Below are 15,880 nucleotides of genomic sequence, written 5' to 3'. Positions count from 1 at the left end.
AGCATCTACTTCCCTCATGAGTTCTTGATTTAGGTATCACCTGGCAACTGATGCCGACGACCTATTCATTTGTGTGGAACATATGTACAAGAGCCTCTCAGATAGAAACAAGTATGTACTTACGTTACAACTAATTCAGTGACTTTAATTGATCTTCATGGATTTTTTTCATCTGTACTTTGCCTCAGATTAAGGTTTCCCAAACATTGAGTTAGAGAGGTAGTGGCACTTGCTCTAAAAACCTGTTAGTCCTCAGAACACCTACTGACAGGAGCTCAAGAAGCAATAGCAACCAAAGCATGTGAGAAACACTGAGACTATAGAAAGCTTGAAGAAGGTAAGTGGTTACCAAACACTAATACACTAACACTAATATACTAACTAACACTCACACTAACACTAACACCAACATTACAGTAAAAACAGAAACACCACATAGCATGCCTAAAACTAAAACCACAATTTTAATTTGTGTCTCCCCCTTAAAAACTCTCTGTTCAACAAAGGTCAGCTGAGTGCAAAAGCATGCAGCTATATAGAGGGAGGAGTCTTCTGCACATTAAATAGTTGAACAGTTTTGTTCTGTCAGTGAGTCAAGGAGTATTCTGACAGGCTGTTGGCTTTTCCCAGACATCTGACCAGAAGCAAAAATGACACATGGTATGCACTGTATATTCTTTAAAATTGTTTTGTTTGAAAGGAAGCCATACATACTTGTTATGTAACTGAGCAAAACATGGTTACTAATTGTGTGTTAATCTTTGGGGGGTTTTATGGATTCCTTAAGTTATTGAACTTTATTCATTCACAGCAATGGTGCGTTTATCTGAGAGAAGAAGACATCCAGATCACGTGGATACATCCATTTTACAGTGGACCTGTCAGGAAAATCTGCAATCCAGAAAAGAAGAGGTGAGAAATAGATTTCAAATTGGTGACACTTCTAAATGCAATTTTAAATTCAAGAGGAACTGAGGTTTCAGCTGTAACATGATAAATAGCACAGAGGGGTCAAGTCCAGGACAGGTCAAGTTCATAACAGACAAGAAATAACTACTGTATAAAAGGAGAATACCGGGACCAAATCATCAGTCAGAACTAACAAATAACTAGGCAAGAACCATGTATGGGAATGGGATCAACAGAACAATAAGGGGCAAATTTGGTGTGTAACACTCAGTAAGAGGTTACACTCCAACAAAGATGTGACAAAGAGTCCCACATATATATTAAGCTAATGGAGAAGCAGGTGTTCTTAAAAATCAGGGGAGGCAGAGAATGGCAGGAGGCACAGAGATTTGGCAGGAGGCAAGTGTGAAAGATCTATGTCTTTACATGAAATATTACAAGTATGTTTGAACTTTATCCGGTTAAACAGGGTTTCTAATCAAAGTCATGTCAAAACAAAACTCCACGAGTTCTTCAAATGAACTTCATCGCTGCTGTGAGAATTGCAAGCTGAGATTTCCTGCTCAAAAAATAGAAACCGCATATGATAAGGCGCTGAGTACGTGAGGGTTAGCAGCATCTTTGTTGTTTTTAAAGCTGCAACACTTGCAAATTCCGAAAATGTTGTCCTCCTGTTAAAGTTAGGCTACTCCACGCACTGTGAGATTTTTCACAGAGTGAAACTCCTTGTACTTTTAGATTATACTTTGCGCTGTGGCCACTGGCACATGAAAACACTTGGTTATGGTTTTATAGCCTTTCCCAGTCTTGTCAGCAGCCACAATGTGCAACTGGAGGTCCTCACTAAGCTCTTTGGTTTCCGCCATGACTTGCAATTGACTTGTAACTGACTAGAGAACTACTGCATGAGCTGTTCTCAATTAATAGTTGATTAGAGTGTTCTAGAACATGGTAGAAATTACCAGGACCAGTTGGAATGGTGTAGGAGCCTGCATGTCTCTCAGCTTCTTACTTTCTTGTTTCCAAACTGTCAAAGAAGTATATGCTGGCTAGACCTTATGGGACGCTGGAATGATGTATCCACTGAATCGACAGAATGACCCAGAACATGTGTTAAGTCTTTAGGTAGAATCACCTGCTCTGCTGCATGAACTATTGAATGCGAGCTGAGCCACGAGTTCGGGTAGACTCATCTACTGCATGAACCATCGAACTCATGGATTCAAACTCAAGCTGTCCCAGTTTGAACTGGTGATGTCGAACTCGAGCTGTCTGAGTTCGAGCTCGAGCTCTCAAAAGCTGCAGGGGGCTGATGATCGAGACACCAGAGCAGTTTAACCCAATTCAGATTCTTTTGTTCGTTATACAAAGTTTAAAAATAATTATTTCACCTGGGTCAATGGAAACACTTGTCAATTTAGTAAGATAAATCGTCTATTTTCTTAAGAGGCTTTGCACACTTTCTTGCTCTTTATTGATTGTTATTAGCTCATTGCTGTGTGCACTGCGCAGTGATACCAGAGGTTTCCGACCAATTGACTGGGAGCAGCTGAATTAGAAAGAAAGAGAAACTCTGTGAACCGGTATGAACGAATCACTAAAAGGAGTCATTCAAAAGAACGACCCGTTTGCAAACTGCACACCACTACTCTGCTCAGAACACATCTGTCAGCTCATGCAGCGAATCGGGCGCCAGGTTAAGCCTTATTTTAGTATAAAATAAGCATAAATTATAGGCTTATCTCACAAATTGGGAAACCAGGTTCACAAATGTAATTTTAATTTGTCAGCATGATGTTGCTGTCACAGCCTGCACCTCGTTTTGGACTTTTAGTTTGATATGTCTTTGTGCTCTTGTTCTGTGTCTGTCTCCGCCCCTCACCTGTTCCTGTTTGTCTCGTTTATTAACCTTGTTAATTTCTACCAATCATGCTTTGCCCTGTTTAGTTCTCCCTTGTATTTAAGCCCTAGTGTTTGCCTTGTCCTTTGTCTATCGTTGTTTGTGTATTTTGCACTTTGTTATGCTGCACCTTTTTGTTATCGGTTTTGTTCCAGTCTACACTTGTATTTTTATCTTCAGTTTGTTAGTAAAGTCCTCCGTTTGTCACCTTCATCATTGTGTCTTTGCACTTGGGTCCTGCACCACACCACCAGTGTGACAGTTACTGACCTTTTTGTTGGTTTGAAGAAAGGAGGATGAATGATGATTGAAAGATTGTTGCACGTGGCTCACTGCTCTACTACTGCAAAAAAAAAAAATATTGCATTGTACCATCAAAGTTTTCGATAGCCTGCTGTTAGCGGTCAGTGTTGTTTTTGGGTCCAAGAAAGCATCAGACTTTACAGTATTTCACGGTATTTTGGAAAAACAGTACAGCAGTATTGGAATTTGGCTGTATTTTTACAGCAATTTCTTAGAGTGTGTGTGTGTGTGTGTGTGTGTGTGGTTCTGCAAAATAACTGCAACTTTTTGTGTATATAGTTACACACAGTAACACTAAACTTAAGCTGCAAAACTTCTTATACACATCAGATAGTAATAATATAATAACACTTGCAATAGCCTAACTATGCAGTCTACTGAAACTGTCAACCATAGCAAACATTAACTGTTTGCAGTAGAAATATGCAATATGGTGACATCAGATAACAGCTCTACCTCGTGATGTAATTTGGTGTTTCCCCACACATGAACATGTACCATTATACATGTGAGATGTGAACAGGAATCTCTATGTATCAATTAATGTAAAAAATGGACATAAACCTCTCGACTTTGTAAGAAAATTATGTAACTGCCTACTCATACTTTTCATTTCTTTAGAATTTATTATGTGAAATATTTGTTCTCACAAAGGATTCGTTGTATTGTTGTAATTGTAATATTATTCACCTGAATTAGTGTAGAGGCAAAATGTGCTGAGTTTCTTATATTATTACACTCTTCACTGTTCTGTGATTTAACTGAGATATAAATGTCCCTAGGAACATGCAGTGTCCAAGCCCCCTAATGAAATTACACAGCCATCGAGTTCAGTTAAATCAGTAAATCAGTTAAACTATTGCAACGGAATTTTGACTGTGGTCACAACCATCACGGCAACAAGAAATTATTCGTGGAACTCGTAAAAGTTTACAGCATGTCCAATTTTTTAGAGCTGTCTCTGGCTAATCTTGAGAAAAAAAAGGAAAAGCCAACGGATCATTAAGCACAAAACTATAAGTACAGAGCTATAACATTAAGTTAAACTCACTTTATCGATAATGTCTCCCTGATGCCACTCAGATTACACCCTCACTTAACAGCACTCCTTCTGTGGGCACTGCTGAATGACATCACTGATGCAGTAGCTGAGCTGTGAGCACAGCAGTCTGGCACCACTCTTCCTCTGTGCTTTAAAGATGGGAGAGGCAGTAATAGAGCCTGCCATGAAGCAACGGTGGGTTGTCAGAATTAAATCAGAAATTAAATCAGAATTAAAGATATATTCTTTTCACTCCTATATTTCAGGGCAGTGCATTTACCAAGTGGGTCAAGGCAAACATCAAGAAGAAGGAGTGCTGTTTCTATGTGGAAGATGTCAGGTACTGCGCCTGTTTCTGTTTGACTGTGGAGGTAGCTTTCTGAGTCAGCATGTGCCCTGCTCTGACCTTGCATGTATTGCTGAGCCTATACAGAGCTCTAAGGTATCAGTGTAGGAATATGAGACATGAGATGAACCTAACATACTTGAAGATACCTAGCATGCGTGTTATTGCGACTGATTTACCTTAATCAATCATTAATTCCACAAACCTCTATTGTGTAATGTTGATGCAAAGGTAAATAGACGACTTTTGATATCTGTATCAGTGATAATGAACTGTAAATCATTTGATAAAGAGACATCTCTATCTTTTTATCTCTAATTTTTGTGCGGCCATCCGTGTGTGCGGTACTGGGCTATTATGTGTAAACCTGGACTTTCTTACAGTAAAGGAGAGGAGATTTGTAAGTGCGGCTATAAAAAGTCTGACCACACTGATGAAGCTCAGAGAAGATCAGAGACATCCATGGGTGCGCTGTGGGACAAGCATAAACATATACGTGAGGTGCCTACTGATGCATTTGGTGAAATAGACTTTGGAGGACTGAATCAGAAAACAAGCAAGGTGGGGTTCCTGGGTTTTTGATTTTCTTGTTTTTGATTATATGTCAGTTCATACATTAATTCATATTAAATCATATATTGATTATTTTCTGAATTTGAAAGATTGTTTTGTTCCGGTGTGTGTGTGTGTGCGCGCGTCTGTGTGTGTGTGTGTGTGTGTGTATGTGGTGTGTGTATGGGCATGTGCATGCGTCCGCGTGCGTGTGTGTAGTATGTTCGAGTGTCCTCAGATACCAATCCAGAGACTCTGTATGAGTTGTTGATTAGACATTGGAAACTGCAGCCTCCTAATCTGCTGATATCAGTCACTGGTGGAGCTAAAAATTTCCACATGAAAGACCATCTGAAGAGGACGTTTCACAAGGGCCTGATTAAAGTGGCTCAGACTACAGGTTTACAGCACTTTAATGATTATATCTGAATAAAAATTACTTTTATTGTTTCTGCACTGCCACATTCTCCATGTGTTCATGTTCATGTTCATTGTTCATGTTAATGTTCAATTGTTATGTGGCACGTGCAGGTGCGTGGATCATCAGTGAGGGCACCAACACTGGGGTGATGAAATATGTTGGGATGGCCGTCCATGAACACACTCTGAGAAATGGTTCCTCCGGCCGCCAGATTGTGACCATCGGCATGGCAACCTGGGGCATAGTGCACAACAGGGATTCTCTGATTCACAGCGGGGTTAGAAACAGACCTTGCTGACATTAGCCATTAGCCATGTCTTTCAGCTAAATGCATGAAGGGGGTTTGTGACTACTTTTTAATCGATGCTGAAAAAACTGATAATCCGCAAGATGCTGATTGCATGTCTCTCTATACTTCCACCCTCTCTCTTTTTCCCTCTCTCTCTCTCTCTCTCTCTCTCTGTCTCTCTCTGTCTCCCTTTCTCAGGGTTACATCCCTGTCAACTACTCTCTGGATGAAATGAATCTGGACAGAAATCACTCTCACTTTCTGCTGGTGGATGATGGGACACATGGACAGTATGGGAGGGAGATCGAGCTGCCTAGCCGGCTAGAGAAGCTCATATCCAAAGAGCCCCTGGGAGACAAAGGTAAGCATCATCATCCTGAAATGTGCGGTTGTTTTTTCTTTCTTAGATAATCCATGCTTTTTACAGTATAATCATTTGCTTTCTTATCTGGCTTTGTTTACCATCTCCAGACAGTGTTGTAAAGGTTCCTGTGGTATGTGTGGTGTTGAATGGTGGACCAGGGACTCTAAATGTGAGACATTAAAACCTTCTGAATTTCTGAATTTGATTTTTGCGTTATGTATTTTTACTTTTCATGAAGCTATGGTTAATCCAAAGATGTGTTCCACAGACTATTTACAATGCCATGCTCAACAAAACTCCCTGTGTGGTCTTGGGGGGTTCGGGGAGAGTGGCAGATGTCATCGCCGAGGTTGCCAGTCTGCCTGTGTCCCAAGTCACCATGGCTCTCATCCAGCGACTGATAAAGAAGTTCTTTGGCCAGGAGAGTGACAAGTTCTCTCAGCTGAACTTGATTGAGTGGACCAAGAAGGTGACAATGGAAACATGGCGTTTTCTGAGACACTTAGATGCCTGTAGATTTGGCATTACAGTAGTGATTTGGTGTCTTTTGTATGTGTGTAACTTATTTCAGGATCATGCGTTTTGCTATCCTTTTTCGTCCTCTCCACAGATTCAAGACATAATTAGAATGCCTCAGTTACTGACTGTGTTCCGCTATGATGAGGGAAAAAAACAGGATGTGGATGTAGCCATTCTTCAAGCTTTTTTGAAAGGTGCTTCTGAAAGAACCCAATCAAACCCACCAGCAAACACTTGAAATTCATCCAGTAACTTGATTTTGTTACCATAGTGTGCTACTTCATTCTTTCATGCTTCACTGTGACAGATAAAAAGTGTCAGATTCCATGGTAGGACTCCATGGTACATTAATGTTTTTAATGATCATCCCAGTGTCTCCCAAATCTTTAGCAATCCTTCTACATCAACAATAAGCTTACCAGTGTTATGTCGTTGACGGTTAGCTAAGAACCATTACTTAATTTTCATGAAAGTCTCTTGCCTCGGCATTGTTTCTTGTGTTTGTTTGTTTTGTCTTCATTTTTGTGCTGTCTGGCTGCTCCTGTGTCTTATCCCCACCCACACCCACTGCCTCCCACCTCTTCCCTTATTCGCCTCTCCATCTATGATATGGGTGCAATGCTAGTACGCCATGCTCTTTGTAAAGAATTTTAGCCCCTGTGACAATACCTTTTGTCAATCTGGTTGTGCAACACAAAAGGATTCTTGGTCAGCCCAAACAACACTTTATCAAGCCCAAGACGTCAGGGTTGCAGTAGTCTGCCATAGTTGGCAGTCACAGATATACTGGAGCTTGAATTGTTTCCCCACTTGTAAGTCGCTTTGGATAAAAGCATTAGCCAAATTAATGTAATGTGATGTAATATAATCAACGGCTTTTCCTGCATCATGCGAGATCTTGATAGAAATCTTTTTCCACTGGCAGGTTCATTACTTCAATATTCCTCTAGCTCAAGATGACATTGATGAAATTTTGCTGCTTCCTTGCAGCCTCTAGGAGCAGTGAAAGTTTTGGTCAGCAAAGCTGGGTGCAGCAGCTGGAACTGGCTGTGGCCTGGAACCGTGTTGACATTGCAAGGAGTGAGATCTTCACTGAAGTGAACCAGTGGAAGGTCCGTGCTTTGTCATCCAAACAAACAAACAGCCATATCTAGCATGGTTGTCAGTAAGGGGTTGAATTCAAATGATCATCGAAGACAGCTGAAGTTAACTTAGGGTCTTTGCATTAGAGTCAATGATAAGCTTGCTTGATTTGATTCTGACTGTTGTTACCTGTCGTTGCTCCCTCCTCTCACATCAGCCCACTGATCTGCATCAGGCCATGTTCTCTGCGCTGGTGGGCCATAAGCCTGAGTTTGTGCGGTTGCTGTTGGAGAACAATGTTTCTTTTGGCAAGTTCCTGGAAAAGAAGGGCCGTTTGTGTGATCTCTATGCCAAAATGCCACACTGCCTCTTTCGACACAAGCTAGAAAAGCGTCTTCGAGATGATAAAAGTGGCTCAAATAAACTCTCCCTCAGTCATGTATCAGACGAGGTGTGCCACCTTCTGGGGTGTTTCACGCAGCGGCTCTATCCTATTTCCACAACCCAGCACAGTGATGTGCGTGGAGTCGCCACCGTCCGACAGAAAGTGAGTTAGAGCATGGATGCTGTCATTACAAGACCTCTTATCATGTTGTTTTAATAATAATATAAATGGATAAACTGATCTATGGCTCTCCCTAAACTACATCTGAAGAGTACATTGAGGTGCCATGCTACTCAGAGGACAGCAACACCATGGACACTGTTTGTGATCCGGGCAGAGACCTGTTCCTTTGGGCCATCGTGCAGAACCAGAAGGAGCTGGCTGAGATCATCTTTGATCAGGTACTGCTACTGGAGAAACGGAGGGAATGCTATCTTAGGATGAACAGGATAAGGGTTTGTTTTCGGCTGGTGCATTTATGTATATATGTATACACGTACACATATAACACACACACAAACACGCTAAATTACATATATCTGTGCTCTTTTGATATTGTGCAGTAATAGTTTTTATCAGGAGTTTAATGCTGAAAAGAATTTTTCCTGATTTTAGTTGTCTTTTGTTCTCATACACGTAAACATATAACATGCACAAACACACTCAATTATGATTAAACAAATTTTTCCTGATTTTAGTTGTCTTTTGTTCTCATCCTTAAGTTGTGTTAAGAGTGTAAAGGTAAAGACTGATGTTATTCTTTGATGTCTGTGTGTAGTGCAAAGATTGCATTGCAGCAGCTCTGGCAGCCAGTAAGATTCTGAAGAAGCTTGCACAGGAGGACGAGAGTGAGGGAGATGAGTCAGAGGAGATGAGAGAACTGGCCAACCACTATGAGAAACATGCCATTGGTACAAAGTTTACATTATACACAGCAAAACACTCTCACTACATCAGGACAAGCCAACCTTCTACCTCCAGACCAATATTCTTTAAGAGTTTATTTTATGGGTCGATTGATTGATTGATTGATTGTTGACGTACATTTTGAACCATATGTGGATTTGGTTACTTTACGTGAGGAGTTATATTTAGGATATAGAGAATCTGTGAAGCATACTATGCTCACTAATGCTATACATCCTAGACTCCTCATACCTGTGTGTGTGTGTGTGTGTTTCAGGTGTGTTCTCTGAATGTTAACAACTGGCTCTGTCTACAACTGGCTCTGCAGGCCGACGACAAGAACTTTGTGGCCCATTCAGGGGTTCAGGTCAGAATATGTTTGACCTTTGGGCACAGGCTCTTTTGGTGTCTCATTGCTATTTGCTGCATTTGAGAAATTTTCAAATTAAATAGATACAGATGTGGTCCTTTTATTTAAGCATTTCTCCAAACATCTGTGGTGAGGGAAACATGCGTGGGGGTGGGAGGGATTCAGTGTGAAGATCATGGCGACACTGGGTTGGCACACATGCTTATAAGGAAGATTTGTGCCTTGTGCAGGCTCTATTAAACCAGATCTGGTGTGGAGAGTTGGCCGTTGATAATCCACTGTGGAAGCTATGGCTCTGTATGTTCTTCTTTCCTCTGATCTACACAGGCTTCCTGAACTACAGGTAACCTCATCACACTGCAGTTTACACTGACATTCACAAAAAAGAAAGAAAAACAAGTGAAAAAGTAGTACCAGTTAATGTTGTCATAGGTTATATATAATTGATATTAATGTAATGAAGTTTATCTGAATGCTTTTTAGCAGTCTGTTTGTAATCATAAGACATGAGATCAAATTAGTCCGGACTTTGGCTCTGTACAAAGGTTTGAAATGAGACAAATCACAAGATGGCAGCATAACATTTGGGTCAGTGACGCTGTCAGATTAACACCTCATTTCATTTTATCTCCTTGGGGCAGAAGGCACAGCTTAGCCAAACATTACAACATTTACATACAAATATGAAACATTTTAAAGTCACGGTTCTTCAAAACACAATGATGATTGCCTCTGAAATGAGAATTTAAACTTGACATAAATTGATCCTGTGTGAGAACTGTATAATCTGTAATAAATTACTCTTTAATGTCATACTAAATTACAAATTCAAAGCTGATATTAGACAAAGGCTTTACGTTACTTGTCACTTTTGCAGATTTCTATAACTGCATTTCAAATATTACCTTTAAAAACAAACAATAAAAAAAACCCTCACATTTCAACCATTTTTAGAAGTATGTTATTTTACATTATACTCAGTGTGTTCCTTTTAAGCATAATATTCATGAGAAAGTGATGTTACTCTGTGTATGTCAGGCGGGATGAAGAGATTGAGAAAGAGGCCAAGAAGAAGAAAGAGGAGAAGGAAGAGAAAAATGCAATGCGCTCTGTTTATGAGACCTGCTCCAATCCCCACGGAAACTCAAGCATTCGGTTTATATTTACAAAATACTTCTATCATTGAAGCTTACTCTTAAGTGCATTTAGTTATGGGAAGACTAGAATAGTAACTGTCAACTCCTGTCAAAACCTAATTTATACCCGTGCTCTATTCAGTGATTCTTCAGACAGATCATCTCTGGAACCTTTGACCGGCTCATCTAGGCTAGTGGGCCTGTTCACCTCTCCTAAGGTGAAATTCTGCTGGAGCATAGCATCTTATTTTGGCTTTCTGTGGCTCTTTGCCTTTGTGCTGATGATTGACTTCCAGGACACTCCATCCTGGAGGGAGCTCCTGCTATATGTGTGGCTTGTATCACTTATGTTTGAGGAGATTCGACAGGTGAGACCTTACAACATATGTCACTTCTCTTTATTTGGATCAGAAGCATACTCAGCATAACAGGCTTACAAATAAACAGTAACAAGTTCAGTTCAGTCACTGACTCAGATTTATGACTAGCATTTTCATTCACAGTGAGGTGTTCTGATTTGCATTGTTTACCTGTGTTTAGCTTTTCTATATGCCTGATCAATCTGGATTTCGAAGGAAAGCGAGAATGTACATCAGTGACATCTGGAACATTCTAGATGTGATCTCCATACTACTGTTCATCATTGGTCTAACTTTGAGGTGTGTTAAGAGAATAGAACAATTATCTATGACTTGTCCAAAAAAATTTCTCATATTCTCATCTCTCTCATCTTCCCTCCAAAATTAATTTCAGATTCAACACAGTTGAATTTTTTTTTTTTGCCAGGCTCCAGCCCAATCACTCATTGTTCTATGCAGGCAAAGTTATCCTCTGCATTGACTTCATCATATTTGCCCTGAGACTGATGGAAATCTTCACTGCTAACAGAACTTTGGGCCCTAATATCATCATCGTCAAGAGAATGGTGTGTACTTGACTACTGACCTCACATTGTAGCTTTCAGGGTGTAAAGCCAGTCATCATTGATTACATTTTATTGCATAAGAACATTAAGATTCACGTTTGTCATGCGTTGCTGTATAACATTATGAGACCAGTGAATGACTGTTGTTGTTTTTTTTTCTGTGTTCTCAACAGATGAAGGATCTGTTCTTCTTCTTGGTTCTGTTGAGTATCTGGATTGTGGCCTATGGAGTGGCTGTACAGGGCATTCGAGTCCACAACGAGGTGCGACTCGACTGGATATTTCGGGGTGCTGTCTATGAGCCCTACCGCATCATATTTGGAGAATTGCCAAAGAGCAGTGACAGTGAGTGTCAATAATGTCCTATTTCTTAAACGCACACTGAGATTTCATTTTTCAGGCCTCTAACCTTACATCTTATTTGTTGGTGCAGATGCTGAGTTTGACATAAGCACTTGTAGCGTGGATGGTACAGACCCTCTGAAACCCAAATGTCCTGTACTGAATGAAAACAACATGCCTGCATTCCCTGAATGGATTACTATTATCCTGCTTATTGTTTACCTGCTATTTTCCAACATATTGCTTCTTAATCTACTTATTGCCATATTCAAGTGAGTTACTACTGTAAACACTTTGTTTTACCCACCAGCATTAACCATTAAATGTATATTTTGTCCAAAGTACAATGTAATTTTATTGAAATCACTTAAAACATTTCTTTTAAATTTTTACAGACACAGTAGATCTAAAACGTGGTCATTTAGACTGAAATAAATGACCCCCCAGAACAATGTCAGTTACCTCATGGCTTCTTAATCAGCTTGCCCTCCATACTTCTTTGACTTTTCATTGACTTTTCTCAATAGCTACACGTTTGAGGAGGTGCAAGACAACACTGACAAATTCTGGAAGTTTCAGAGGTATGAGCTGATAAGAGAGTACCACAGCCGACCTGCAGCACCACCTCCCTTCATTTTGTTCAGCCACCTCTACCTTTTCATCCGAAAACTACTCTGTTGTTGCCCTCTGCAGAATGACGACCATTTCAGTGAGTGCTCGAAGCTAGTGGGGTTGAACAGTGTGAGAAAATGTGTGGTATTATAACACTTTCATTTTTTTTGTTACTTGTTCAGGTATAGATCTGACCAAAGAAGAGGAAGAACTACTGTTGTCGTGGGAAGCCCTCATGACGGATAATTATTTGGCATCTATGCATCAGGACAGTAGTCAGAGCATGGAACGCCGTATCCAGGAAACGGCTGAAAAGTAAAGAAAATAGGGGGCTGGGAGTGGACTTCCATACCCTGAGACTGCTTATGACTTATATAATTATTATGGCCAATTTGGGTTATATAGAATTTATTTTGAAGTTATTTTGAAGAGCCTGGTAGAAATGGAAGGTTCTGGTCATGCTTTCCAGGGTCTGCACCATGTCAGAGTTGCTGGAGAGGGAGTGGGGGCAGGACAGTGCATCTGAGATCATACAGAGGAGGCTGACTCAGCTGGAGGAGCAGGTTTGGAGCTTTAAGTGTCTACACGTACCACCACCAGTGAATCCGGTTTTAATGCCTTGCGCTCATTCCTTCTCCGTCCATAATGTCAACACTGAGTAACGTAATCCAGATTCAAAGCTGTCATTGTTCAACTTTGTGACACATTGATAATTCTGTGACAGGTCTCCCAGTCACTCAGTCACTCCCAGTGGATAATGGATACACTCAGATCTCAAGGTTTCAAATCAAAAGAGGACCCTCCAGTAATATGTAAGTGTATGTATGTATGTGTGTGTATATATATATATGTATATGTGTGTGTGTATGTATATATATATATATATATATAGAGAGAGAGAGAGATCTTGTCTTGTTCCACTCTTTGATGAATGCTAAACAAAATACCCACCCCCCCCAGGTAAAAGCACCTCCCTAGATGAGTCAGATGGGCAGGAGACAGATCAAGTGAAGGCCCAGTATCACGTACTTGCACGAGAGCTCCGGTACCCTGACAGCAAAGAGCCTCGCTTCCCTGTCCCAGAGGAGAAAGTGCCCTGGGAGGTGCTTTATTTTACTTCACTCTATTGTCTAGTGGACAAACTGATGAATAAGTGTATTTACCCTGTTTGCAAAGCTCTTTCCCGATGTATTTACATTTACACACTCTGCTACAGGTGGACTTTAGCCTTTACAAACCTCCGGTTTACAAAAAAGAGCAGATGAATGAGTGAGTTTTATATTAAAGACAAGGTCTGAAAAATACAATCTGAACTTCTTAATTTTACTTCATTCAACATATTGAGTTAGCTCTGATGAGAAAGCAAGTGGGCGTTGTAAAGGATTTTTTTTTTTCTTCTGCAGATCAGAACTTGCTTCTTTAGACAACTACAGGTATGGAGACATTAAACATCTTATGGACCAGCACTGCTCTGTTATACCACCATGTTATTAAACTGTACTTATGTCCTTTCTCTCTTCTCTTCCTTAAAAAAAAAAAAAAAAAAATCAGAAATCCGAATGGCCGGACTGGAATGAGGGGGAAAGGAGTGCTTAACAACTTGGGTCCAAATCATGGAGTCGACCTAATTCTCACTCGGTCAGAGAAGGAAGCTCTAAAATCCAATTCCCTTCCAATTTAAAATGGAGAAAAAATAGATACTCACATACACACACACACACTACACACTACACACTACACACACACCCATATGTATATATGTATATGTATGTGTGTATGTGTGTGTGTGTGTGTGTGTGTGTATATTGTGTATATATATATATATATACACTGATTATGGCTTTTCCCAACATGCAATTCAGATTAAGATCAGATTTAGACTACAAATGGATCAGAATAAATGCCTCAAGCTGAAATAATTTGATTCATTCGCTATGTATCGGAAGGTTAGCCGTGCAGCCTGGCGCAGTGGATCTGCAGTAACATGTAACATGCATTGACTTAAATGAGACAGGGGTTTTTTCTTTTTCTTTTTTTCCAGGTGGCGTAATAGTGACCGCTCTGCTCTTGAGTTCCTGGCTGTTTGGGATGAGCCTGCACACCAGTGGGCATTTCCTGCAGTGAGAACTCTCTGAACTCTCCCTAAAGAACCATTAAATTATGTGTTCATAATTCTCATTTGTTATTGTGTAATAGTGAAAGAGCTTAGAGGAGTAATCATGTTTAGAGGGTTTCAGAGTTTTATTGTGTGGTATATCATACCATTAACTCCAGCTTCAATGCTCTCTTGTAGTCTGATGGATCCATACCTGAAATGCTGATGAGTCTACTGGGCACAGAGCTGTATCAGAAGATCAAAGCAGAGGTAGAGGACCCAACCCAGAGAAAGAAGGTAAAATGCAGATACCTGGATGTGATGTGTAATGCTTATGGCAGTATCCTTGTCTTGTTCAGCTAAACACTATAGGTAGCAAGTGCTTTTATATGATAATCCATGCATAACTCTTTGCATGTCGTAAAAGGCCAACATTCATATTCATTTGGACAGAGCTGAATTACAAAGGGTGTAGGCTGTGATATGTATGAATATTGTGTCAAACACACTTACGGTTTTGTGTTCTTCTCCAGGTTGATGAAGTTTACATTGATGATGTTCGGAACACTGATAACGCTTGGCTTGAAAGATCTATCATCAACATTCACATAACCAGTTGGCAAAGTGGTGGTCAAGAGGTAAAGGGAAGCAGACAAGCAAGTGTGAGAGGCAGGGGAGACAAAGAGAGTGTTCTGGTCCAGTTCTCTATTCATAGCCTATCGCTGATGACATGACAGGCAGTTAACTCCAAGACTACTCCAGTCGTCAATGTTAAGACATGTTACTCTAGATAATTATTCGTTAATTAGAATAGAAATGTGCACAAGTGCTGTGATGGACTGGCGACCTGTCCAGGGTGTCTCCCTGCCTTTCACCCAGTGAACGCCGGGATAGGCTCCAGCACCCTTCGCGACCTTAATTAGGACAAGAGGCTTTGAAAATGAATGGATGAATGAACGAACGTGCACACATGTTTTGATGTGTAATGTTAAGTGTAAAAGTTGACTAGAGCTCATCACAGGTCACTTAATTTTGGAGAAAATTTTTACGTCTTGTCTTTTGTTTGTGTCGGTGAAAAAGTCTTAATGCAATAGATTGGAATTTTTTGTGTTCTTCTACTTGGAAAAGTACCACACAGCCTTCTTTTTGAGATGACATTTGGTTTTATTGTTCATCACCAACTCTTCCGTCTGTACTCAGGTCTAGGTGTGATTGGAGGAGGTTGAAGAGCTTGGCTGTTCTCTGTGAGCTGATCTTTTCTCTCTTCTCTCCTCAGACTGAGTCACTGCAGTGGAAGGAGGTGAAGAAAAGTACAGCGGTGTGCGAGTACCAAAGAGAGGCTCTCCGGAGAGTTGCTCAAGACAACAATATTCCTTTCTGA

At 40.4% G+C, this 15,880-nt stretch overlaps 1 pseudogene; it reads left to right on the top strand.

The window, feature by feature from the left end:
- The first annotated feature begins 2,494 nt into the window (after nucleotides 1-2,494).
- On the top strand, nucleotides 2,495-15,880 carry LOC115822767 (transient receptor potential cation channel subfamily M member 2-like; annotated as a pseudogene).

Source organism: Chanos chanos, chromosome 10 (assembly GCF_902362185.1).
Source record: "Chanos chanos chromosome 10, fChaCha1.1, whole genome shotgun sequence".
Classification (NCBI taxonomy): domain Eukaryota; kingdom Metazoa; phylum Chordata; class Actinopteri; order Gonorynchiformes; family Chanidae; genus Chanos; species Chanos chanos.
The sequence above is the reverse complement of the archived record's forward strand: the minus strand, read 5'-3'. Positions and strand labels throughout refer to the sequence as shown.